The sequence below is a fragment of the Loxodonta africana genome, chromosome 8 (genome assembly GCF_030014295.1).
Source record: "Loxodonta africana isolate mLoxAfr1 chromosome 8, mLoxAfr1.hap2, whole genome shotgun sequence".
NCBI classification, from domain to species: Eukaryota; Metazoa; Chordata; class Mammalia; order Proboscidea; family Elephantidae; genus Loxodonta; species Loxodonta africana.
This window is the reverse complement of record NC_087349.1, coordinates 104,757,782-104,784,598: the sequence shown is the minus strand read 5'-3', so window position 1 is coordinate 104,784,598 and position 26,817 is coordinate 104,757,782.

The following is a 26,817-nucleotide window of genomic DNA, read 5'->3' as shown; positions in this document are numbered from 1 at the left end:
AGCAGCCGAGCTCTTAACCACTGCACCACCAGGGCTCCACTGAGATGATAGATGTTCTATGTCTTACTTTGGGGTATAAATTACACAGGTATACGCATGTGCTACAACTCCTCAAACTGTAAACTTAGGACATCTGCATTGCCGATTAAAAACATATATATAAAAACATCAAGTAAAAACTTTATGTTCAAGGAGTTAAAAGATAAAAAGGTGAATTTTCAGAAGGAAAGTGCCAACTTGTTTTAATTTAGATTCTCACAAAAACAGATTTGAGCAAAAAGATTCAATTGCAAGCAGTTTATATGAGAAATTGGGGAACCCTGGAAGTGAGTGGGGATGTAAAACAGGGAAGGGAAGTCAGCCAATAGTGGGTGTGTTTTCAAAACAGATTTCACATTGGACAACTGGAGCTTAATCTTCATGGGAAACCTAGGAAACAATGTGAAACACAGCATCGGTGTTATTTTCCTGAGAAGTGAGAAAACTGAAGTATTTATATTCCAACTCCCATTAATCATTGGTCGAGGTTGCTCCCAGAGGGTGTTAATTTCTGGACACTTCCAGCTTGCCATGTGAGTGAGAAGAAAAATATTTTGTGGTCCCATAAAAGTTCACAGGCACTGAAATGCAGACACCAGAAGCTAGAAGTCATTTGTACATACTTAAATGATGGTATCCAAGAGAGATAAGTGGGGCATTGATAACATCTGCTGGAAACCTTTAAAAAATAATTAAATGGAGAAGTTTGGCTTCAGACTATGGTAGATGGATGATCAGACAGCCCCACTGCCAAAAACAGCTTTAAAGGATTAATTTTTTAAAAAATAAAGAAAAGAAAAAAACAGATGTTTGGCAGCGTTGGAGAGCAACCAAGAAAACCAGAACATGAGGGGCGTCTTAGGTTGGGTTCTCTAGAGAAGCCTAACCAGTAAAACATATCAATATCTACACAGAGAGATTTATATCAAGGAAATGACTCACGCAGTATTAGAAGCTGGACCATCCCAAGTCTGTGGGTTAGGCTGGAGAATTCTCCTGAATCTCATACCCACAGGGACTGGAGAACTCAAGATTGGCAGATCAGACAGCAGGGCCCTTGCTCACAGGCTGGTAAGACCAACAAATTCCAAGGTTGGCAGGCAAGATGGCAGATAAAGGGCTAGCTCGAGTCCCAAGAACTGGAGGTCAAACAAACAGGAGCAAGCTGCAGGATCCAGAGCCAGCAAAAGCCCATAAGCTTTGGGAGAGAGTCCACCTATATTGAATACAGGCCACACACCTAAGGAAACTCCCTTTCAACTGATTGGCCACTCACAGCAGATTCCATCATGGAGGTGATCACGTTATATCAAATCTCATCTCGGAAGTGGTCACATTGTCATAGGACTGCCGAACTACATCATAACTGTCAAATCACTGAGATTCATGGCCCATCCAAGTTGACGCACAACCTTAACAATCACAAGGGGCTAAAATTTCTGAGATAAGGGAAGCACATTGAGGTAAATCCTATATTTGAAGGCAGTTTTTCAGTTTGGAACATTGCCAATTTATAGTCTAAGGCATGGAAACCAAAGAGAAAGCAGCAGTTTAAGCGGTGATGTCCAATAGAAATATAACGTGAGCCACATACTTTTAAATGTTTACAGAAGTATTACTTGTAATAATAATAATAATAAAGGAATTACTCAGATGTCGTAAGCAGAAAAACAAATAAATACAATGGTATGTATTCCTATAAAGGAATACCATTCACCAAAGGAAATAAATCATTACTGCACACATACAAAATAATAATAAACGGATCTCACAAACATAACGTTGAATGACGTGTGCCAGAAAAGAAAGATTATGTTCCATATTTATAAAGTTCAAATACAGGCCAAACCAGCCATGTTAACATCACCAGAACTGGGAGAAACCTCATCTTGTGCCTCCTGAAATAAAGCACTTTAGGAGGATACAACATTACTACTATGGTAATTCCAAAAAAAAAAAAAAAAAAAATGCATACCCTAAATCTAATTATTAGGAAAACCAGATAAATCTAAATTGAGGAACGGTCTACAAAATAACTGTCATGTCAAGTCTGTGAAAGACAGATTGGGAAACGGATCCAGATTAAAGGAGACTAAAGAGACAGGAAGACTAAATGCAAATATTTCACCAATGTTTGATCCTGGATTGAATCCTGAACCCAGGGTCAGGCAGAGTAGGGTGTGATACACACACACAAACACACACACACGAACTTCTATAAAGAACGTATAAACAATCGGAAAAATATGGATTAGGTTTTTACATTGCTGTTGTTAGGTGCTGTTGAGTCAGTTCCAACTCATGGTCACCCTAGTACCACAGAACTAAACACTGCCCTATCCTGCACCATCCTCACAATCGTTTTTATGCTTGAGCCCATTGTTGCAGCCACTGTGTCAATTCATCTCATGAAGGTCTTCCTCTTTTTCACTGACCCTCTACTTCACCAAGCATGATGTCCTTCTCCAGGGACTGGTTCCTCCTGGTAACATGTTCAAATATGTGAAATGAAGTATTGCCATCCTTGCTTCTAATGAGCATGCTGGCTGTACTTCTTCCAAGACAGATTTGTTCATTCTTCTGGCAGTCTGTGGTATATTCGATATTCTTCACCAACTCTAAAACTGAAAGATGTCAGTTCTTCTTTGGTCTTCCTTATTCATTGTCTAGCTTTCACATGCATATGAAGTGATTGAAAATACCATAGCTTGAGTCAGGTGAACCATAGTGCTTAACTTGACAACTTTGCTTTTTAACAATTTAAAGAGGTCTTTTGCAGCAGATTTGCCCAAGGCAATGCATCTTTTGACTTCTTGACTGCTTCTGCCTTGGTCATTGATTATGGATCCAAGTGAATGAAATCCTCTACAGCTTCAGTCTTTTCTCCATTTATCATGACGTTGCTTATTTGTCCAGTTGTGAGGATTTTTTGTTGCTGTTGTTGTTGTTATGTTGAGGTATAATTCATATTGGAGGCTATAGTCTAATGATATTACATTGATGATAATTTTTTTATTTTAATAATTGTGTTTATGTAAGTGAATTTCATCGTTTTTAGAAAATACACATGGCATATTGCCATATGTAGGGGTAGAGAGGCATGATGCTTTCAACTTACTTTCAGACAGTCCAGAAAAAAACAATAATATGTGCACATACATACAGAAAAAAATTACAAAGAAAACATGATAAAATATTAACTATGTGAAATCTTGGAAGCCCTGGTGGCATAGTGGTTAAGTGCTATGGCTGCTAACTGAAAGGTCTGCAGTTTGAATCTACCAGGCACTCCTTGGAAACTCTGTGGGGCAGTTCTACTCTGTCCTATAAGGTCGCTATGAGTCGGAATTGACTGAACGGCAATGAATTTGTTTGTTTTGGTATGTGAAATCTATGAAGAGCATAAAGGTATTTGTAGTGTTCTTGCAACTATTCTGTAAATCTGAAGTTATTTCAATGTAAAGTTATATAAAAAAAAGCTAAAAAAAAGCCTTTGAAGGTACAAGGGGGGAAAAAAAAGAGATTAGAAGACATACTCTGTGGCACTCCTATCCTGTCTACCTGAAATTTGGTAGAAAGAAACTATCTCTGTTTCCAGTCCAAAAGGTGAAATCCTGACTAAACATGCGGTCCTTTATTGCCTTGGAGCTGCTGCTTTGATCCTCCACCTTTCCCCATTAGTAGCTATCTGCACTGGGTCTTGCAACTCCACATCAAAATTAAACTGAAAGGAGTGACGGATGAAGGGTGGGAAAGTGTACAGATAAAGTTCCCAAGCAGGAGACAGAAACAGAAAGTGCTTGGTAGCATGTGCGCTGCAGATTTTAATTCATTGTGTATTTCATCATTTTGTAAAACAAATCCTTAGTAACTAAGGGAATAGAAGATCCCATCCAGATGTACAAGGTGGCTTTTTAAAATATAGAAACAAAAAGAAGTCAGTATCTTTTTCACATCACAGTTAGATGTGAATCAGGGAGCTCTCCAGGGTGACTCTGTTCTAAGCGGTGATTCAGGGATCCAGGTTCCTGTCATTATACAGCCCCACCATCTTGGAGTTTTTCTCTTCTAGCCTCTCAGACAGGAGAGAAAAAGAGACAGAAAGACAGACATGGATGTGAGCAAGGGTCTCTCTTAAAATGGTTCACATCATTTCAATTCACATGCTACTGCTCAGAACTTAGTTACATAGTCAATCCAGGTACAAGGGCAGCTAGGAAATGTGGGAAAGCAGAATGGATGTGTGAGCACTGGCAGCCTCTGCCGCATCGCTCAGAGCCAGGAATCCACAAGCCTCACTCCCTCACTTCCTTCAGGTCTCTTCTCAAAGGCTGGACTATCAGAGGGATGTTCTCTCACCTTCCTATCTCAAGCAAACACTCCCTGATCTCCCTTTCCTATTATTATCATTTTACTTAGTACTTACCCCTACCTGTTATAGTGTGCTCTTATTGACTATCTCTCCCACCCCAACTTGCAAGTAAGCTCCGTGAGAACAGGGCCTTTCTTTATCTTATTCACTGCTGAATTCCCAGGGCCTGGCATATAGTGGTCACTTAGCAAATACGTGTAGAATGAATTAATATTTGATTGTAACCATGAGAATAACCTCACCAATGCAAAGAATAGAGGAGGAAACAAAATTTACATATGCCAAAATGACAATGTGACAGTCCCTTGAGTTTTAGCATTCTTAGAGATTTTTCTCTGTTCCTTTTAAAAAGATGAACCCACAGAAAATTTTATTAAAAGTCCTGTCTATGTGAGATCAATTCCTTTCATCAGGAATTCACAGTCAAGTATGGTTAGCTAGCACCCTGGGTACAGTTACTCTAGGCACTTCAGGCTATCTTTTCTTTGATCAACACCAGAGGTATTACTAAGTGGCCTAATAACAACATAATAGACATTATAAAGGTATTTTCACTGTTGAAGTTCATGGCATGTTGTTAGCATAATAGACTTGGAAATGGACTCTCTTTTGTGCAATTGGTGGTACTTAGGATATGAGACACCAGTGCCAGCTAAAACCCAAAAACAAGTGTGATGGTTAAGGTTATGTGTCAACTTGGCTAGGCTGTAATTTTCAGTGGTTCAGCAGATATGATGTAATCATCATCCAGGATGTGATCTGTCATGAGAAGCCAGTCAGTTGAAAGAGGAGTTTCCTTGGCCGTGTGGCCCGCATCCAATATATATGGATGTTCTAGCAAAGCTCTCCCTGTCTCAATCCTGCATCCGATTGTCATCTTCTGACCTCTGGTGCTTGGGATGTGAGCCAGCAGCCTGCCATCTAATCTGCCAGTTTGGGGTTTGTCAGTTCCCGCAACCACATGAGTCAGGAGAAGCCTCCAGCCTGACACCTGACCCACGGATTTGGGGCTTGCCAGCATCCACAACTGCATGAGCCATTTCCTGGAAATGAATCTCTCCGTATACATATACGCACATAGACATACATATATATACAGGCCTCACCAGTTTTGCTCCTCTAAAGAACCCAGCCTAAGCCAACCAGTTTGCTGCAAGTCGATTCCAACTCATGGCAACTCTGTGTATGTCAGAGTAGAGCTGTGCTCCACAGGGTTTTCAACTGTTGTTATCTTTCAGAAGTAGATCACTGGCCTTTCTTCCTGGTTGCAGTGTTTTGGAGCTTCTACCCTTGCATGTTTTTTTACCCTTGCATGAAAACCAAAATCTAGGGAGCTCTTCACCCTTCAGTCTTACAAATGGCACCCAAGATGATCCTTTAACAGTCCTGCGTGCAGCGATGAACGCAGACTGAGTGACGATGTGATCACCTGGCTAACCAATCCTGCCTCTAAAATACTGTCAAGTTTGCCTCGAAAGACACTTCCATGCAAGCTATAGTCGGTCAATCTAAAACTGAGATTTTGTGAATTTACATAACATGTTGAAGGACTGTGATTACATCTGCTTGCTGACAAATGTTTAACAAATTCTTACATGTGTGGCAGAGGTTGGTCTGAGATTGTTTTCATTATAGCTTGGCTTGAGGTGTGGGCAAGAGACAAAAAAACCCGTTGCTGTCAAGTCTATTCCTATTCATAGTGATCCTATAGGACAGACTAGAACCACCCTATAAGGTTTCCAAGGAGCAGCTGGTAGATTCGAACTGCTGACATTTTGGTTAGCAGCTGAGCTCTTACCCACTGTGCCATCAGGGGTGAGAGAGATAACCAACAAATGCTCATCAACCTCTAACTATTGGTGGCTACTGTTTCTACCAGAAGAACCCAAAAGTTAATTATGAGGATTTGGAACCCTGGGTGGGAATAAGGGATTTTTGCCTTTTACTTTAAAAACCTTCTAAGCTGTTTGAATTTTTATAATAGCATGTACTTTTTTTACTTTATGAAATTAATAAAACAAAAATTCCATTGCAGTCAAGTTGATTCCAACTCATAGTGACCCCACAGGACAGAGTAGAATTGCCCCATAAGGTTTCCAAGGAGCACCTGATAGATTTGAACAGCAGACCTTTTCTAGTTAGCAGCTGAGATCTTAACCATTTCACCACCAGGGCTCCCACAGGATCGCTATAAGTCAGAATCAACTTGATGACAACAGAAATTTATGAAATTAGTAAAGAGAAAATATTAAAACCAACAAACTAAACGTAAACAAAGGCAATGAGGCATAAAGGGTTTGGAGATTTGAGTGAAGAGCAGCTTTCCCAGAGTGGCTTAAGTCTGAGGTTATGTGGGAAACGGCTGGAGATAAGACCAAAAACATGACCTAGAGCCAAATTGCTCACCTCTCAAATTGGGGAAAACAATCTAGAGGATGGGATTATAGTGAATGCAGAAGACCCCACCTATCTGAAAATATCTCAGTTATAATTATGTCCTGATCTTGCACTCTCTTTCACTTCCTCCACAATCCCCTTCATTTTTCCCTTGATTGGAGACAGAAGGCAGATCCCCTTTAAAATGCACATTTCTAGGAAACAGCTTGCTCCTCTGCCATCTTCCATATTAATACAATTTGGTTATTACATCAACTTGAAAGTAACTCCAATCTATGGAAACATCCTAGGTGTCCAACAACAGATGACTGGATAAACAAATTATGGTATATTCACCCAATGGAATACTACGCAACAATAAAGAACAATGATGAATCCAAGAAACATCTCATAACATGGATGAATCTGGAAGGCGTTATGCTGAGTGAAATTAGTCAGTCTCAAAAGGACAAATACTGTATGAGACCATATTATAAGAACTCAAGAAAAGGTTTAAACATTGAAGAAAACATTCTTTGATGTTTATGAGTGTGCAGAGGAAGGGAGAGGGGTATTCACATCTAGATAGTAGACAAGAATTATCTTAGGTGAAGGGAAGGACAACACACAATACAGCACAACTGGACTAAACCAAAAGCTAAGATGTTTCCTGAATGCAACCAAACACTTCAAGGGACAGAGTAGCAGGGGCAGGGGTCTCGGGACCACGGTTTCAGAGGACTTCAACGTCAGTTGGTGTAACAAAGTTTATTAAGAAAATGTTCTGCATCCCACTTTGGTGAGTGGCATCTGGGGTTTTAAGAGCTAGCAAGCAGCCTTCTAAGATGCATCAATTGGTCCCAACCCACATGGAGCAAAGGAAAACGAAGAACACCAAAGACACAAGGAAAATATTAGGCCAAGAAACAAAAAGGGCCACACAATCCAGAGACTCCATCAGCCTGAGACCGGAAGAACTAGATGGTGCCCGGCTATCACCAATGACTGCCCTGACAGGGAACACAACAGAGAGTTGCTGATGGAGCAGGAGAAAAGTGGGGTGTGGAACTCAAATTCTAGTAAAAAGACCAGACTTAATGGTCTGACTGAGACTGGAGGGACCCCAGAAGACATGGCCCCAGGACTCTCTGTTAGTCCAGAACTGAAACCATTCCCAAAGCCAACTCTTCAGACAAAGATTAGACTGGACTACAAAACATAAAATGATACTCTTGAAGAGAATGCTTCTTAGCTCATGTAGATACATGGCAATAAATGGGCAGCTCCTGTCTGGAGGCGAGATGAGAAGGCAAAAAGGGAAGGAGCTGGTTGAATGGACACAGGAAACCTGGGGTACAAAGGAAGAGTGTGCTGTCACATTATAGGGAGAGCAACTAGGGTCACATAACAGCATGTGTATAAATTTTTGTATGAGAAACTAACTTAAACTGTAAATTTTCACTTAAAGCACAATATAAATAAATAAATAAATAACTCCAATCTTTATCAATCATGAGGATGCTGATTGATGCAATATATATATATATATATATATATATATATATATATATATATATATATATATATACTGATTCCTTTTGTTTAAAAGGAAATATGAGCTGTAGCTGCTTATTTAGGTGGAGGGAATCTTGTGAATTCCTCCACATATTGCTATGAAAATCTGTTGTTTCTACCAAACATCTCAGTTGATACAGGATTTATTTGCTTGTATACAAGTCAAAATATTTTCACAAAAGTTTATTGAGCACTTATGTGCCAGGCACACTAAAAGACAATTGTTACTCTGCTGTAAAGCAGGGGTCGATAAACTACAGCCTCAGGCCAAATCTGGGCCCTTGCTTATTTTGTAAATAAAGTTTTATTGGAAACTGGTCATGCTCATTCATTTATACATGGCTGCTTTCAGGCTATAAGACACAGTTGAGTGGTTTTGACCGGGACTGTAAGGCCTACAAACAGAAAATATTTACTGTCTGGTCCTTTATAGAAAAAGTTTTCTAACCCCTGCTCAAAGGACTATGCCTTGACATAAAGACATTGGCCACGGTACAGAGATATATCAATGGGGCTAAGAAGGATGAGAAGAGGGAGGCCTTCAGTGGCCAACAAGGCAATGTGTGGCAAAGGAAGTAAGACCACGGTTATGGGGAACACTGATCAGAGGTGCAAAAAAAGAGAATGATTGGCAATGAAGGGTCTGTCTTGAGGGAAGATGGTGACTAAGGACAAGTAACTGCAACGTTGCAAATACACCCTGCTTGTTGGACTGGAGCCTGTTGAGACAGCCTGCTTGTAAATCACGTGGAAATCCTTGACAGAAAGAGACCTGCAAAGGAACAAGAATGATATTGTAGCTGGAGAAAAATGTTTAGCAGAAGAGAAAAACAGAAGTGCCTCATTTGTCTTAGGCTTGAGGGGAAAAACAGGTTGTGGGTAGCATCGTGATCAGAGGAGACACCTTACTGGAAACCACAGCCTCTTGTATTTCTGCCAGAGACTATTGCTGCTCAGTCCATTCAAATCACCAAGCAAACCTACATGCTCATACTGGTCTTTAGTGGAGCTAATTCTTCCAAGGATTATGTACTGAAGAAATACTATGTTTGAGCAAAGCGTGACAGTGTCATCTCTAGGTGGGCAGTATTGACCAGGTTTTAAAATGAGAACGAATAAGCATCATTCAACCAGTAGTTCTCAGAGAGACAGGGCAGAGGAAGGAAGTGCCACCGAAGTATTAAGTGACCCACCTGTACCCCATTATGTTGTCATGGATTGAATTGTGTCCCCAGAAAGATACATTGAAGTCCTGACTCCTGGTTCCTGAGAGGGTAACCTTGTTCGGAAATAGGCTCTTTGAAGATGTTATCAGTTAAGTAAACCCGAGGTCCTGTAGGGCGGTCCTAATCCAATCTGACTGGTGCCCTTAGTAAAGAGAAGAGACACGGAAACCAACAGAGGGAAGAGGACCAGGTAAAGACAGAGATTGGACTAATCTACAAACCAAGGGACGCAAAGCATCACCTGCCATCACCAGAAGCTAGGAGAAAATCACTGTGTCCTCAGAAGGAATGAAAGCTGCCTATGCCTTGATTTTGGATTTTTCTTCTTCAGAACTGTGAGACAACAAATTTTTGTGCTTACAAGACACCCATTTTATAGTACTTTGTTGTGGAAGCCCTAGGAAATTAATGCAAAGCCTTGCACTGTAGCACAATAGCTCAACCTCTAACTGCCTGGGGGCTTTCTCTTGCAGCTGGAGCCTGATCTGTCCAAGGGCACAGCAGGCTGCAAGCTCCAGAAAATACCAATTCCCCCTCTGCCATGCACCCTCCACAGTAAATGAAAGGAGTGGGTGAAGAAATCCCCCGATTCTTGCAGCCCTCAGATGGGATAACATTGAGGCAGGTATTCCACACTCACCTCCCAGAGTCCTCCTGTGGAACTCATCGCTTATTAACCACAGGGGTCACTGGCTGAGAATATGCATTTTCCTACTCACTTCCCTGCTCACCTACCATCCCTGGGATCACCTCAAATCATTATCTCCTACTAGGGGAATCAGAATTAAAGGCAGCTACCTACACAGACTACAGGGTCGCTATGAGTCAAAATCGACTCGATGGCAATTTTGGTTTGGGGCCTACATTGAGGAGAGAGGTGACATGGGATATAGGGTGTCTACATGAGGATACCACCACTTGTCTGTCAGTTGGTTGTACTGTGGTGGCTCACGTATGACTCTGATGCTGGAAGCCATGCTACTGATATTTTAATACCAGAAGCGTCTCCATAATGGACACAAGCAACAACAGGAGGACGTGTCTGAATTGTAATCAAGGAAGAATACTGAGGTTATGCTGAGTAAAAAAGATCAAGTTTCTGGTTTCAGGGGCAAGACGAAGTCCTAAATATGAGAACAAGTAACTAAGATCAAAGACGGTAAGAAAGATTGAGAGCATTTGGGATGTTGTGGCTGACCCAGTTGGACTAGTGGTTTGGGATGAAGACCACGAATAACAGATAGCAATTTTCAGCCCTGACTTAGGAGCATTGAAACAACTAATATGGACAAGAAAAAAATCTAGACATCATTACATGTAAATTCAATTCAAGCAACCTTAATGGAACTTAAATTGTATAACTTGTGCTATGCTTGGAATGTAAGAGACAGAGAGTTGAATAAACTACGGTTCCTGCCCTCAAGTGACTTGCCAAGACATAACCTTTAGAGTTCTCAAAGTCCGTTCATAGGCTTGATTGTGTTTTATCGTTAAAGCATCCCTGTGAGGAACAGAGTATATATTATGACTACCATCTTGGGAAAGAGAAAAGCTGAGAGGTCAAGGGTGGTCGATATTCACAGGACTCATAAATTTGAGAGGCAAGACAAGAACACAGGGCTTCTGAGAACTGGTCCAGTTCCTTATTTTGTTTTGGGTTTGTTTTCTCCTTATCACTCTGCTACTCTGCATTTACAGTGTTTAATTGAAAGACTGGAATTGCACAGTCAACTAAATGAAAAAAAAACTTTCTCTTTCCAGTCAATTGTTGTTGTTGAGTGGCATCAAGCTGCCCCCAATTCATGGCAATCCCATGCACAAGGGTACACAGCACTGCGTGGTCCTGTGCCATTCCCAAGATCAGTTGCAGATTGGACTATTGTGATTCAGAGGGTTTACAGTGCCTGGTTTTTGCAAGTAGACCAGGCTTCTGGTCCTAGTCTGTCTTCATCTGGAAGCTCTGCTGAAACCTGTTCATCATCATAGCAACAAGCAAGTCTCCACTGACAGACGGATGGTGGCTATACATGAATGCGTTGACCAGCAATTGAGCCTGAGTCTCATGCATGGAAAGGGAGAATTCTGCCTCTGAACCACCAATACTGAAAGACAATAGTGTGTAGCAATCTAATACTATTCAATTCAACAAGTATTTTTCCAGCATCTTCTAGACAAAATGGGTGATTTATACTCTAGTCGAGGGTCAAGGGTACACATTTATGAAATAATAAGGAAATAACATAGCAGTATATGTTGCATTTTATATATAGCAAGATGAAAATTATTGATGTAATATATTACATGTTTCTGACAGTGTAGGCTGACACTAATAAAACGGTACTAAATCTGTATGTCAAAGTGATACTAAATATGGATTGGTCTCCAAGGAAAGCTCACTAAAAAGTTGGCACCGGAGAGGACATTGCTGGCTGGCTGGAGTATGGCTGGGTGGTCAGGGTGAGGGGTGACACTCCAAAAGAATGGCAAGAGGGAAGACCTCAACAGGGAGACAAGTTGGTTTGGATGGAGCAGAGGGGGAGTAGTGGAAGAAAAAGACTTTTCTAGTTATTCTGATGGGTTTCTCAAAGCATTATTTTTTAAACTATGACAAAAAAGTGAATAATAATAATAACAGAAGCTTTTTTTATTTTGGTACCCCTTAATTTGCACAAAAAACCCTCCTTGATCCTTACCCTGTGTTCGAATCTCAGCCCTCCCTGAACCTCATTTTGCCTCATCCATCACCCCACCCCTGAGCTTTTTGTCATCCCTCATTCTTATCTCATCATTGCCCTTCTCTGACCCTCCACCATTCCTTATTCCTCCTCTGAATTCCAGACTATACCTGAGATGCACCCCATTCCTGATCCTCCATAAATATTAGCTGCTAATTTTTTTTTTTAATATTTAAGAAGCTGAAGTTTTAGTGGCTTGTTTTTGGCTATGTTAAAAAGTTCCTGTATCAAACGTCTATATCAAACGTCTACCTGTGTTTTATTGACTACGCAAAGGCATTTGACTGTGTGGATCATAAACTGCGGAGAACTTTGCAGAGAACGGGAATTCCAGAACACTTAATTGTGTTCATGCAAAACTTGTACGTAGACCAAGAGGCAATCGTTCAAATAGAATAAGGGGATATTGCGTGGTTTAAAGTCAGGAAAGATGTGTGTCAGGGTTGTATCCTTTCACCAGACTTCTTCAACCTATATGCTGAGCAAATAATCGGGGAAGGTGGACTACGTGGAGAAGAATGCAGCATCAGGATTGATGGAAGACTCATAAACAAACTGCAGTATACAGATGACACAGTCTTGGTCTTGCTTGCTGAAAGTGAAGAGAACTTGATGAAAATCAAAGATTATAGCCTTCAGTACGGATTACACCTCAAGATAAAACAGAAATCCTCACAACTGGACCAATGAGCGGCATCATGACGAAGGGCTGCAAACACAGCCCTATGCTATGGCAAAGGAAGAACATTTCAAAGGGTAGTGCCAAGGAAACACGAGGCAGAATCAAGATCTGCAGAGACTGACAGATTAAGGAAATAGAACTGGGTCTAATGAAGGTGCATTCCCTGCCCATGGAGTCAGAGTTCTAGTCCGCAGTGTGTATCTGACTGGATGAAGAACAAATAAGATGTTGTTTAAGCCAACAAGTTCGGGAGTGATTTGCTACCCAGTAATAGATAACCAAAGCACTCACACTTTGTGCAATGCAACAAACTTTGAAAAGATGAATTTGGATTCCCACTGTCATTAAAACATCTGTGAGGACAATCATTTTTAAAACGGGGACAAAACTATACAAGCATTTTCTAAAGAGAGATCACAACTGATTTATAACAGGTTGCATACTCCTCCATAGACGTGAGCCATGGTCCAGGAAGAAAAATCATGACATGTGACCTCACTACTGGGATGCATGCATCGTGCCTCTGAGCGGTGAGATGTGGCACTCAGAATGCTGCAAGTTGACCTAGTCTTTTAAACTCATTTTTCCTCATCAGTTGGTGAAGGCTATAGTCAGATCCTCAATTAGAACTTGTATTCAAAGCAAAAAGTATCTGTGTTTCCTATTATTCATTATACCTTCAGAAGGGCTTTAACCAAAAGGGAATAAAACACAATACTCATTCAAGGGAATTACAGTGTTCATCTTCCGTAGCTGAAAAATAATAACAGTGGTAACAATTTTTAAATAGTGCCTTTTCAATTTTAAAGGCATGGAGGTGTTTTGAAAACATGGAACTTGTGGAGGTATATTTTCAAAATTCCTTGATACAGGATTGCTGGGCCAAAGTAGAAGTGCACATAGAGTTTTGTTAGCTATTGCATTATTCCCATCAATAAAGTTTATGCCATTCTGCTCCCCATGAAAAATGTACAAAAATACAAGCTTCCTCATATCCCTCTCATTAAAGTATGTTTTAAAGCTTCTGAATTTTTGCAAGCTGGTAGTGGATTTGGTTTTTGGTTCGGGAGATGTGAAAAATGGTTTCACAGTGTAGCTTCAACTTACTTTTCTCTTCCTGTAAGTTAAGGAGACCTGGTGGTGGTGGTGCAGCAGTAGAACATTCCTCTGCTAACTGATAGGTCAGTGGTTCCAACCCACCAGCCCCTCCACAGGAGAAAGATGGGGCAGTCTGCTTCCGTAAAGAGTACAGCCTTGGAAACCCCATGGGGCAGTTCCATTCTGTCCTGTGATTCAGACTTGAGGGCAACTGGTTTTGTTTTTTCGTATAAGTTAGTATGAAAACATCTTTTCATATGTTTAAGGCCCACCTATCCATCATTTTCTGAGAGCTCTTTTTTTACATCTTTTGGCCATTTTCCTATTTTATATCAGTACTTTTTTTGAATGATATTTGTTGTTTATGTATTTGAGAGATTAGCTCTGTATCTGTGTATGCTGCGCATATTTTCCTCCAACTTTGTCCTCTATCATTGGTCTTAGCTTTTTTGTTTGTTTGTTTGTTTTTGGCATGCTAACATTTTCTATTTTACTTTTATGTAGTTGAATATATCCTTTTTTAAAAATTATTGCTAATGAATTGTTACAAAGCTGTCCCGCATCATACAAGATTATTTGTTTGGCATATTTGTAATAAAAAAAATTTTGGGAAATATCCTAAATATTTATCTTTAGAAAACTTGTTGAATAAATAATTATATAGCTACACTATGGAGTACTATGCAGCCATAAAAATGAGGGTAATCTCTATGTGTTGATATGGAATGATTAGGAAGGTATATTGTTGAGTGAAAAAAAACTCAATATGCCAAAGAATGTACACAGTATACTATCTTAAGTGACAGAAAAAAGAATAAAAGTACATATCTTTAAAAATACATACTACATAAACACAAATATGTAAATATAAATGGTATACACACACACACTTATTTTTGCCAAAGGAAAAACGGAAAGTACACACCAGATACTAATACAAAATTTTATCAGTAGGATGTGGGTGGAAATGAGATGAAAGAAATAGAGATGAGCACAAGACTTTTCTAGTATACCTTTTGATATAATTTTGAGCTTGAACCATTCAAAATGTACATATTCAAAAACTAAATTAAAAGCAAACTATAATTGAACACAAATAGAAAAAAAAAAAAAACTAACTCAACTCTGTACCAAACTCTGTATTTGAAAACTTCACTCCACAGAATAAAAGAATTAATTCAAGTAACTTCTGTATATATAATAATCTGGTTATATACCCTTAGAAGGACATACTCTAGAGACAAAAATAGAAATCTGAAACTTTGTCTAGCAGGCTTGTTTATTGGTAGAAGTAACACAGAAACTGACTTTTCATGAGTTGTAGGATAGACCCAATGAACAAATACATAGATATTGGGGGGATCAGGGTCTCACAAACCAGAAGAAATGAAACATACAGCACACGTTCCTTATTAGTATTCTTACTAAAAAATATTTAACCTGAATTTTACTAGGAGGCAACAATTAGACAAATTTAGATTATGGCACATTCTACAAGACAACTGACCTGGACTACTCCAGAATATCAAAAATGTCAATGCCTTGAAAAACAAACAAACAAACAAACAAACAAACAAACAAAAAAGACAAGGAAATATGTTCTAAAGGGGACTAATGGAATAAGACAATTAAAGCATGCACAGTCCCTCATTAGATCCAGGATTTGGAAAAAAAGAAGAAAGAAAGATAAAAACAGCTAAAAGCTATCATTTAGCAACTATTAGGAAAATTTGAATGTGGACTCTGTTAGGCAATTTTATTGTATCAAAGTTGAATTTACTGGGTGTGGGAATAATATTGTGGTTATGAAGGAAAACGTGCTTTGTTCTCAGGAGATATGTGCTGAAGTGTTGAGGAACCCTCTTGGCTGCTAATCATTGTTGGAGGGTGGGGTCCACGCAGAAGCACCTTAGAAGAAAGAAAGGCCTGACAATCTACTTCCAAGAAATCAGGCATTAAAAACCCTACAGAGCAGTTCTACTCCAACACAGATGAGGTAAACATGAGTCAGAATAAACTTGAAGGCAACTGTTTTTTTTAATTGAGAGAATAAGTGTCATGATGTGAAAAACCTTCCAATCTCACACTTTTATTTTTAACTATTTAAGTGAGATAAATGGATGGATGGACGGATGGATGGGACGGACGGACAGATGGGACGGACGGACAGATGGGTGGGTGGGTGGATGGATGGATGGATGGATGGATGGATGGATGGATGGATGGATGGATGGATGGATGGATGGATGGATGGATGGACAGACGGACGGACAGATGGATGATAGGTAAAAGAGAAAGAAAAATTGGGAACTGTTAACAACTTGTGAATTTGTAAATATAGGTGAAGGATATATATGTGTTCATTGTTCTGTCTTTTCAGAATTTCTATAGGTTTGAAATTTTTCAAAATAAAAATTGGGAGATAATATGAGAAAAAGTAGAAATAGTTAAAGAATAAGTTTTTTTTTATTTTTTTGCATATGCCATTTTAATTCTACTTGTCTTCGTAAAAGTACTTTAAAATTACAGATTTCCCCATATCAGTCTTCATTTTTCTCAATAACAGATATTTCCTTGAATAACTTTGTTCTATGGAAAGAAAGACAAGTTACCCCATGATTCTCTTAAGAAGGCTTCTAATTTGCTATTGAATGTTCTCCACCTCAGAAATCCATTTATGAGACCTCAGCCCAAGATAAAATCCAAAGGTTCTTTTAAAAATTTTGAAGTATATTTACTCTAATTTTCTGCACAAGATAAGCTTCATTACATTAAAATCATAAATTATTTTTCTTTCAAGAATTTTGTCGTTTTTATGTTTTAATAGCATTTCTCCTCATTCTTAAATCTCTGCGCCTCATTCTTGTCTTCTATTGAAAACATTCTGCTCTTGCTATCTTTTTTGCATGTCTATTCCCTCACTTCCTCAATACCTTGGCTTTTTCCAAACTTCATTCTGACCTACTTTCCCATGAGATGACTTTTTGTTCAATGCCCACAAGCCAAAAAAGGGGGCTAATCTTTCTTTCCTCGATGCCCACAAGCCAAAAAATTGGGCCCATCTTTCTTTCCAAAGACCCCAGCATTTGATGCTAGACTTAAGATGGTGAGAGGATTTCTTATAACCAGATGTCTGCATGAAGACGTCTCAGTTTTCATTATATAATAATTTCCTAGATGTTTGTGATTCGGGAAGAAAATTACACATATCTTAGGTACTTTAGATTTAAAGTGGCATTGACTTAATTTTTTTTTCTCCTCATGTCTTTGGACTTATATAGTCTTACCTTAGTAGTAGTTCTAACACAATAAATTTATTTGTTTAAGCTTTGAACACTTCAGAGAAGAAAGGCATGGGTGAAAAATCTCTTAACTGGAAATCAAGGAACCTGTTAATGAAGCTTAAGATAGAGGAAATAGCCTAACTGAATAGAATGTCGTATTTTGTCAAATGTGCTAATTGAATTCATTGTTCCCTTTCTTAAGTCAAATATATTCAGATATAATTTACGTTCAGTAAAATTCACCTACTTTAAATGCACATTTTGATGAACTTCCACAAATGTATGGAGTTATGTACCTGCTACCAAAATCAAGAGAGAGAACATTTCCATCACATCAGAAACTTTCCTCAAGAGTCATTATCCTTTGTAATCAATCCTTCTCCTCCATTCTCAGCCACTGGAAACCACCAAGCTGTTTTCTAACCCTATAGTTTTGCATTTTCCGGAATGTTACAAAAATGAAATCATACAGTATGTAGACTTTTGGGTCTAAGTTCTTCCACTTAGCATATTTGAGATTCATCCATATTGTTGCACATACCAGTATTTTGTTTCTTTATTTTACTAAATAGTGTTCCATTGGATGGGCGAATCACAGTTTGTTTATCCATACACCAGATACTGGACAACAAGATTGTTTACAGATTTTTGGTTTTTATAAAAATACTGCTATAAACATTCACACACGTCACACACACACATGTTTTCTTTTCTCTTGGGTAAATACCTAGAAGCAAAATATCTGTCATATGGTGTATTAGTTTCCTATTGCTGCTGTAACAAATGAGGACAAACTCAGTGACTTAAAACAGCACAAATTTACTTTATTACATTTCTGGAGGCCAGAGGCACAAAATTAGTTAAGTATTTGGCTGTTAACCCAAAGGTCGTCAGCTGGAACCCACCAGCCACTCCTTAGGAGAAAGATGTGGCAACCTGCTTTCGTAAAGATTACAGCCTTGGAATCCCTATGGAGCAGTCCTGCTCTGTCCGATAGGGTCACTGAGTTGGAATCAACTTGACTGCAACAGGTAAGGGTTTAAGTTAAGGTGTAGGCAAACTTAACTGAATCGGCAAACCAGCCCAGGGGCAAGGGCAAGAAGGTAAGAGGGGGCTGGAAAGCTGGAGAAATAGAAATGGGTAACCCAAGGTGAAGGAGAGTGTTGACATGACCAGGGGTTGACAACCAATGCCCCAAAACAATATGTGCATTAACTGTTTAAGGAGAAACTAATTTGTTCTGTAAACGTTCATCTAAAGCATAATAATTAAAAAAAAAAAAAAAAAAACTATACATATGCTAGAATAAAATGTGGTAAATTTCACTATTGAAAAAAAGGATTACAGCCTTGGAAACCCTGTGGGGCAGTTCTACTCTATCCCATAGGGTCACTATAAGTCAGAATTGACTTCTTGGCAATGGTTCGTTGTTGTTGCTGTTGTTGTTTGGTTTGGGGGCTTACATCCTTGAGTCCCCCCAGGGTAATCAAGGATATCCTCTTCATCTCAAGATCCTTAAACTTAGATCTGGCAATTAGACAGCACACTTCTAAATAATCCATGGTTTAAAGTGGTAATTGCAGGACCAATTTTAAAAGTACTTTGGACCAAATGAAAGTGCAAATAGTACATACCAAAATGTGTGGGATGCAAGTAATACAGTATATTCAATATTCTTCGCCAACACCATAATTCAAAAGCATCAATTCTCCCTAGGTCTTTCTTATTCATTGCCTAGCTTTCACATGCATATGAGGCAATTGAAAATATCATGGCTTGGGTCAGGTGCAGCTTAGGCCTCAAGGCGACATCTTCACTTTTCAATACTTTAAAGATGTCTTTTGCAGCATATTTGCCCAATGCAATGCATCATTTAATTTCTTGACTGCTGCTTCCATGGGCGTTGATTGTGGATCTAAGTAAAATGAAATCCTTGACAACTTCCATATTTTCCCCATTGGTCATGATGTAGCTTATTGGTCCAGTTGTGAGGATTTTTGTTTTCTTTATGCTGAGGTGTAATCCACATTTTATGTTGAGGTGTAATTCTTTGATCTTCATCATTAAGTGCTTCAAGTCCTCTTGGCTTTCAGCAGCCAAGATTGTATCATCTGCATATCACAGGTTGTTAATGAATCTTCCTCTAATCCTGATACCATGTTCTTCTCCGTATAGTCCAGTTTCTCCGTTTGCTCCAAATACAGACTGAGTAAATATGGTGAAATGATACAACTCTGACGCACATCCTTCCTGATTTTAAGCCACACAATATCCCCTTGTTCTGTTCGAATGACTGCCTCTTGGTCTCTGTACAGGCTCCACATGAGCACAATCAAGTGTTCTGGAATTCCCATTCTTCACAATGTTATCCATAATTTGCTATGATCTACACAGTCAAAGGTCCTTGCATAGTCAACAAACCACAGGTAAACATCTTTCTGGTATTCTCTGCTTTCAGCCAAGATCCATCTGACATCAGCAATGATATTCCTTGCTCCACATCCTCTTCTGAATCCAGCTTGAATTTTTGACAGTTCCCTGTTGATGTACTGCTACAACTGCTTTTGGATTATCTTCAGCAAAATTTTACTTGAGTGTAACATTAATGATATTGTTCGATTATTTCCGCATTCTGTTGGATCACCTTTCTTTGGAATGGACACAAATATGCATCTCTTCTAGTTGATTGGCCAAAAAAAAAAATAAACAAAAACCAAAAAAACTCAAACCCATTGCCACTGAGTCAATTTCGACTCATAGCAACCCCATAGGACAGAGTAGAACTGCCCCATAGAGTTGCCAAGGAGCAGCTGCTGGATTCCAACTGCCGACCTTCAAGTTAGCAGCCAAGTTTGCTGTGTAAACTCTCACCAAAAGCACACTAAAGTTTTCTAATTAAAAACAACAACAACAACAACAAACAGAATAGTATTTCCTGTTGAATGGCCCTCTCTAAATAAATACTCCACTAATTTCTCCCTCCCACTGCACTTCACGTTAAGCCAGGGGTAAAAACATCTCTCAGCCCTTGCTAGTCTGAATGTACTGCACCATACTTAATGATGTTCTAAATCCCTACCTACACATTATTAAATTCTTCTCAATATCCCAGAAAAAAAAAAAAGTTTTTACGATAAAAGCTAGCCTATGGGAACTTTTACGGATTTATCATTTTGATTGGCTCTAGCTTCTATACTGGGTCTGTCATACCTTGGTTTCCAATATTCTGAGTGCCCCTGTGTATAGTTGTTGGGCTCTAACCAGGAAACCCCTCTGGCCTAAGCCCCTATCACAGGCCCTCCAAACAGGGACATCCTAAAATTCCTAAGATTCCTTTGCAGATTTAGTTCTTTTCAGCTACACCACCAGACCTATAAAAGATTTGTCAGCACTATTCCTGGGGGCAGAGGGTCACTTTTTTCTTAGATAAGAGGTCAAGCGAAGAAAGTAGAACATATTTGTTCCTCTTGAAACGAAGGACAAAAGGGTCAGAAAAAAATGCCTTTTCGGCTCCTTTTAGCCATTCTATTTTGTCATGAGAAAGTTGTTTTAAGCCTGCCTCTGCTCCTTCCAAATCCCTGTTTAGATATCAGAGTCATATCTCCCTGATCCGGTTACTCCCAGCTTGCATTAGCTTTACCCTCCGCTGGTGTCTGGTGCTTGAGAAATGAATCACTCAGACTCCTGCCACTTTGACAGAGAGCTTAGAGGCAGCTCAGCCTGGCGGAGTTGGACAGAGCGCGCGGGGCACTGTCGGTCGCCGCGCTACACTCAGGCCGGTGCGGCTGAGCAGCTTAATTGGGTCCTTGCTCTTCTCAACCCTCCAAATAGCTGTTTGAGTCCCAGAGTTGGTGGTGGAATTTTCTTTTCTTTTCTTTTTTTTTCCCTTCTGGCTAATAAAATTTTCCAAGTTACCAGAGCCAGAGGGGTTTGGGAAAGAAAGCCTCCTTTGTTAAACAAACCAAGTTCTATGGGACTTTCTGCCTCTGAATCTAGGAAAACCATCCCAATTAAACTGTGAAATGGTTGTAATTTTGAGAGATCTCAGTGGACAAGGCAGCTCTGACCTTGATGAGCAGAGACAAGGAATATTAGTTTTAGCGCAAATGCCTTCTTTCAAAGGTCCGGAGGCTGGGGCTTTCTTTCGAAGAGTTCAGAGAAAAATCACAGTCAGAGGCAGCAATAGACTGTCCAAAGCGCCTAGAAATTTTAAATGTGTTTGCTTTTCCAGCCGTCATGCTACAGAGTCATTTTTTATATAAACTCAGGAAGTAGCCGACATTGGCGGATGAGTAGAATTCAGGGAAATTTCTTTTTAAGCCCCCAAACGAGGTGTCGCTTCTAAAATAATACTCAAGGCATCTATCTAAGCCAGGATAAGGGTCTTGGGGCATTACTTTCATCTTTTTTTCTTAATGTGGTAAGAATATACACAACAAACACCAATTCAGCAATGTTTACATGTATTATTCATGACACCGAGTACATTCTTCACATTGGCCAGCCATCATTACAGTCCTTTTCCAAATTATTCCATCACTGTTAACATAAACTCAGTAGCCTCTACACAACTCCCGTTTCCCTGCTCCTTTCTACCCCTGGTAACCACTCATAAGCTTTGGTTTCTATTTGTCTGTTTCACATAAGTGATATCATACAGTATTTGTCCTTTTGCAACTGACTTACTTCAATCAGCACAATGCTTTCAAAGTTTATCCAAGTTCTTGCATGTATCAGGGGAGCCCTGGTGGTGCACTGGTTAAGAGCTCCGCTGCTAACCAAAAGGTCAGCGGTTGGAATCCACCAACCATTCCCTGGAAACCCTATGGGGTCCTTCTTCTCTGTCCTATAGGGTCGCTTTGAGTAAGAATCCACTCGATGGCAATGGGTTTGTTTTGGGGGAGGTTTAGAGTGTATCAGGACTTCATTTCTCTTTATGGCTTTGTAATATTCCATTGTGTATATATACATTTGGTTTATTCATTCAACTGTTGCACATTTAGGTGGTTTCCACCTTTTGGCTATTGTAAATAGTGCTGCAATGAACATTGGTGTACAGGTTTCTGTTTGAATTCCTGCTTTCGATTCTTTTGGGTATATATCTAGGATTAGGATTGCTGGCTTATACGGAAATTTTAACTTCAACTTTTTGAGGACCTACCAAACTGTTTTCCACAGTGGCTACACCATTTTGCATTCTTACCAGCAATGGATGAGGGCGCTTTCATCTTGAATAATACATTTTATGTAAATTTACAATAAACTCAATTTTCTGCAAATACATCCACGTTTGGCATTATAATACACCCTATTAGGTACAGATAGCAAAAACAATAGAAAATGACCTCACTCTACATGTTACGGTAAAGGTCTTTCTAACAATGGCAGTAAGAGAAGAATAATGCTAAATATTTAGTCGCATAACATCAAAACTACTTACAATGGCCTTTGAGATTTCAATATGAGTGTGTCTGATTTCTTGAGAATTTAGGGAGCCTGAGGAGGAAGCTGGAAACCCTGGTGGTGTAATGGTTAAGTGCTACTGCTACGGCTGCTAACCAAAGGCTCGGCAGTTCGAATCTGCCAGGCACTCCTTGGAAACCCTATGGGGCAGTTCTACTCTGTCCTATAGGGTCACTGTGAGCCGGAATCGATTCGAGGGCACTGGGTTTGGTTTTTGTGGTTTGAGAGGGAACCTGAGGTGGTGGTAGGGGGGCAACAGCTACCTCATCTCCAGCAGAGAGTCACTATGTGGAAATGCTTGCCCAGTGGTGCCAGTTAATCTGATTCTTCAAAAGAAGCTAAAAATCCAGATTTATAAGTGAAATCTTCCAATATAAGAACACAACAACTATTTTAAAATGTAAACAACTTGTAGATGGAAAACAAGTTCCCGATAATCTGATCTAGAGGCTTGAGGACAGGACTACATAAAGTTGTAATAAGTATGGCACAAAACATCTCCTATGGAAACAACAGGGCCACAAGATTGATACTGTTTACAGCAGCATACTTCCAGGGCAATGGTTCTCAAAGTGTAGTCAAAGAACGAGCAGCATCCCTGTCACTCTCACTCGGGAACTAGTTAAAATGCAAAGTCTCAGGTCTCATTTCAGCCTACTAAATCTCTATGGGTCGGGATTGACTCAACGGCACCTAGCAACAAGCCACAAGTCAGAAACACCGAAGGTGGAGCCAGGAATCTGTATTTTAACAAGCCCTCCTTGTGATTCTGATGCAGCACAAGTTTGAGGACAACCGTTTCGAGCTATTCTTTCTTCAGCTTCAGGACTCCAGTATTTTTCAAATGTTTTAAGGAAAGTAACCATTTGTTCACATTTAATTAGAAATGTTAGTAATGAAGCACAAACCAGAACCTCCTTAGGTGGAGATGGAGAGCCTGGAGCCCCAGTCCATTCACCTTCCTCCTCCAACACTGCCCCAATTCAAGTAACTTGGTAGAGAAGTCAACCAACAATTAGCCAAACAACAGATCTGCTTCATTTTTATTTTTCCAGAAAGAAGTTGAAACACTAAAATAAACTTTCATCTCAGAGGAGGCATCTGCTGAAAACAAGATGTAATAAATATATGTTTAGGCAAAGATTGGGAGAGGGGTTACAAAAGAGGGCCCAATAAGCATCACTTCAAAATTCATCAAGAAATGAACAATGACCTCTCTTCAGGGCAAAGCACTGGAAACTCTAATACCCCAAACAAAAAGAAGCCACAATGGGGAAGGCTAACTCCAAGAAGCCAGAAAGGCTTCCATGCTCTCTTCCTGACTTCTTCTGATTCTTCCCTGTTAGAATCATGGATTTAGCATCATCAGTGAAGTCTTCTTGGAGTGAGGTCTAAGATGAGCCCTATGGGCTGACTTACCAGACTTTCTGCCCTTGTTTTACATATGCCCAACGTTTAGGGAAACCCTGATGACTGGCATTTTGATTTAAAGTTGTATTGAATACCAGCATTGTTGGAGAAGCTAATGTAAAAAAAAAAAAAAATGTAAGCAAGAGCTAATTAATTGCTTCGATACCGTTTTATCACCTCTTCTGCTGGTGACCTCAACTTGTGGTGACCCTGACTGATGGTGATCTCAGGTGTGTCATAGTAGAACTACGCTCCATAGGGTTTTCAATGGTCGATTTTTTCAGAACAGATTGCCAAGCTTTTCTTCTGAGGTACTTCTGGATGGACTCGGACTTGCAAACTTTTGGTTAACAGCTGAGCGTGTCAACCATTTGCACCACATGGGGACTCCTTTTTAAGTATACCAGCCTCTTAATAAATGTCTTGGAATTAATGAATGATTAACTCTCATTTGAATGATCTTGTCACAAGCTAGTTGGCATTATCACCCTAAGGATTATAAGTAGAGGGGTAAGGGATTGGCCAGAGTTACCCCTAGCCTTTCTCTTGCTTCTTTGTTAAGTCTTGTTCTAATTTAGAAATAGCAAGTTTTTAAAAATAAAATGCTATCTCCATGTCGCAAAGCAGAGCCCAGGGAAGAGAGGGGAGGGTGAGAGTTACTCTCCAGCTGAGATCTCAGGTGCCAACTCCAGTTGCCTGCCTGGAACCACATCTTAGGCAGATCACATCATAGCCAGTGAAGATGTTGACTGAGTAAATCTAGGATGAGGCTTGAGAAACTATTTTCTCAGGATCGCCACAAGCAATTCTGATGCTCAGGCAGAGGTGAGACTCATGGCTGGAAGCCACGTGCAGGTTCTGGAGTGCTGAAATCAATGAGTGCTGTCTGGCTGGAGTGTCGGAGTAAAGCGCAAGTATATGTCCGCCATATTTTCCAACCTTACTTTATAGCCTTCTCATCTTTCTATACGGAAGACCCTTAAAAAACAAACAAAAAAAACCTCCACAGAGTCTATTCTGACTCATGGAGATCCATGTGTGCCAGAGTAGAGCTGTGCTCCGTAGAGTTTTCGGTGGCTGATTTTTCAGGAGTAGATCACCAGTCTTTTCTTCTGAGGTGCCTCTGGGTGGGTTTAAACTGCCAACATTTCAGTTAGTAGCTGAGCACTTAACCATCGGAGCCAGACAGGGACTCTATAACCAAAACAAACAAACCTATTGCCTTCAAGTTGATTCCAACTCATAGCAACCATATATGACAGAGTAGAACTGCCCCATAGAGTTTTCAAGGAGCTTCTGGTGGATTAGAACTGCCCACCTTTTTACAACCCTTTAAACCTTTATTATTAGCTAACCTATCTGAAAGACTCCTAGGGGCAGAGGGAAACCACGTGTACTAACAGGGAAAGAGAGAAAATGAAAATCAAGGTTCCCCATTCCTTGGTATTTCTTAAAGTAAAAGGAGCCCTGGAGGCACAGTACTTGAGCGTTCAGCCTCTAACCAAAAGGTCAACAGTTCAAATCTACCAGCCACTCCCTGAAAACTTTATGGGGCAGTTCTATTCTGCCGTATAAGGTCGCTATGAATTGGAATCAACTCAACAGCAACCAGTTTGAACTTCTCAAAATGTGTGCTTCTCTACAAAGTGAAGCCACTAACCACCCCCCCCCCAAAATTATCTCACATATTTTTCAGGGCTTCTGCTTTCTGCACTAAACAGTGGATCAAAATTGGCAGACCGAAAAGTTGGGAATAAAATATTTTAAAGTTAACTTATAGCATCAAAATCAGGATGACCTAAGATCAAAAAGAAACTATCTAAAAATGTATTGCTATTAATAAGCTTTCATGAACATAAATTCATATACACATACATCTTTCAGTTCTTAGAGTCTTATTCTTATCACATAAGAATCAGAAAGAAGACATACCTTTTAACATAAAACATTCAAAGTAGAAGGGATATTGGGATACTTAAGTTAGCCACCTGAACTTATAGATGAGGAAACCAGGGCCCAATTTGGTTGATGGACTATTCCACTAAAGAATTCCAGATTTTCCCATCAGTAATTGTCACTAAATCTCCTCCTTATTCTTAAAGAGGACTTAGATCTAAACTATTTTCTCTCCACCCATCAATTCTCTCTTGTTTTGATTTCTTTTACCATCCGGTTTATATTCTATGGTCCTCCACTTCAACAACTCTCATTCCATATCCTCCACTTCCTCTTGCCATTGGATACCTCTTGAACCCTCTCTCAAACCCCAAGCAAAGTCATTTTAGCTGTATATGTTCTCCTAGCTGGGCTGTCGAGTCTGGCCAGATGAAATAATGCAATCGTGCAATCTAAATTCATTTACTTTTCACCCTACTGCCCTCTGGCTTCTGTCCCACTACCCTAAGAAAATTACTTTCACTAAAGTCGTCAATGACATTCTTGCTGCTAAACAGAGTGCTACATTTTACGCTTCATTTTTTTAAATATGCAATTCATTTTATTTTTGTTGTTGAGAATGTATACAGCAAAGCATATACCAATTCAACAGTTTGTACAT